Source organism: Myotis davidii, unplaced genomic scaffold (genome assembly GCF_000327345.1).
Source record: "Myotis davidii unplaced genomic scaffold, ASM32734v1 scaffold1494, whole genome shotgun sequence".
NCBI lineage: Eukaryota > Metazoa > Chordata > Mammalia > Chiroptera > Vespertilionidae > Myotis > Myotis davidii.
The window spans coordinates 5451601-5453657 of record NW_006286246.1 but is presented as its reverse complement, the minus strand read 5'-3'; positions in this window follow the sequence as shown (position 1 = coordinate 5453657).

Sequence of the window (2057 nt, the reverse complement as noted above, 5' to 3'; positions counted from 1 at the left end):
ACAGCGCAGTCCACTGTGAGTCTTCACGTACTTCCACCCCACTGGCTGCGTTACTCAGTGTCGACTTGTAAGTGGCAAGTTTAAGAGACTCTAAATACATCTATTGTCTCCGTTCGGCCACCGGGGACCCTTCTGGGCATGAGTGAAGTCCATCTGGGTTCTTGTCCCCACAGACTCCACAGCAGAGAAAACCCAGGCGTGGGAGTGCCATGTCGGCCCCACATGAGGGCTCCGGGCAGCCAGCCCTTCCCTCCAGAGAAGATTCCTTCCAGGCGTGATTCTGCAGGTCCTCTGTAGGCAGGGACATTCTCGGGACCACTCTTCAGGCCGCCAGGAGGCAGGGCCACTGGCCCCCCAGGACAGGAGCAGAGCCCGGACTGCAGAACACGGGTCCTGGTCGGCAAAGGGCACCCATGGCGAGCGGCTGTCCTGTCTTAAGGAACGTGCCCTGCTCATCCTGCTAAAACTCAGCGCGCGTAGGAGCCCCATAGCTGCAAAGTGTCAAATGTCTGGGCTCTACAACTTCTGTTTGCTGTTGCTTTTATTTTTTCACTTTGAAAAAATGTAAAAGCTTGAACCTCACAGGAGAGCTATTCAAAAGACCTAAGTACTTGAAAAATGTAGTTAAAGTGGAATGTGATCTCGCTTCCCTTAGCTGTACCCACAGCACGGCTCTCTCTGCATTCTCATCGGTCCCCGCCTCCCTCCGCCCTCCGCTTTGAAGAACTGAGAGCTTTACAGAAGGTCTGATGGATCAAGGAACCAAGCCTAGAAGACGGTCCCCCAGCAGAGCCATCTGAGGAGCAGGCGGGTCCCCCAGGCATCTGCTCAGGGCCAACGCGACCTCCACCTTCAGGCAAATTGCATGACCCAGATGCCCTCCCATTCGCTGTTCTCAAACCGTGTCCGTGCGATGAGGGTTCAATCTTGGCCGTCATCATCATCATGGCTTCTGGTTATTTCAACACAAGACAATGTTCCTTTTCTGTCAAATACTGGGGGTCGTGTTCTTATAATAAATTACGCCCTCCTTCTGGAAGTTGTGTTGCTTCCCATCTCATCATCACCTTTTGTTGCTCTTTGCTTGTACTCAGTACAAAGCACCTTGAAAGGCACTTACAGAGCGTCTGCCCTGGTGTGGAATTTCTCTGACCACCTACATGAACAGATACAACAACCAGTCTGAGCGCCCGGTGTTCATCTTGAACTAAAATGCAAGAGCAGGCGCGATGGGCCACCCTCAGCCGCCCCGAGGGGAGCGGATGGCTTTCGGGGAGCCGTCCCTGGCCCTTGGGCATGCGAGTGCCTCTGCGCTTTCCTGAGATACAGCTCGACTCACCCAGCGGACATGCGCGCTAATATAGTTCTGAGGTCAGCAAATGACAAGGAAAAACATTTAGAAATACAAATGCAGATGCATCGTTCCTCAAGCCCTGTTCCGCCCCCCAAGCCTCCCAGCCGTGGGCAGCAGAATAGCTCCTGCTTCTCCGGCCGCAGCAGTTGCGTTTGAAAAGCTTGCCAGCCGGATGGTGAACACGTGGCTGAGTGATTACACACAAATCCTTCAACACAGAGAGCGGGTGCTTGGGCACTGCCCGAGCCCTGCCGCCTGCCCACGCTCGTGCCCACGTCTGGCTGGTGGCTGATAAAGGCCGTGGCTTTAAGATGTTGCTTATTAGCATGCCCCCCCGTTTCCCCCTCCCGCGGCACCCACGGGTGATTGCTATCTGTTAATTGAATTCTGCGCCAGCCGCTGCGCCTTCATGTGCCTGCCATTATAATTTCGAGGACTGTCCCTTCACTTCCCGGTCATAAGTACTAGGGACACAAATAGAAAGTCTTGTATGTGTGCATTCCCCGGAGTGTGCATGAGGACACGTGGGCCGCCACCTGTGTATGTTTACATATATGGGGATGTACCTACTTTTTAAAGAGACACATGCAAAGCCGCGGTATATTAAGGAAGGCACAGAGGAATAAGCCACACATTTCTGTCTAGACACACACAGTTCCAACTGCTGGGCAGGTTCTGCTCTCAGGGGTTGCTGGGAGTCTAT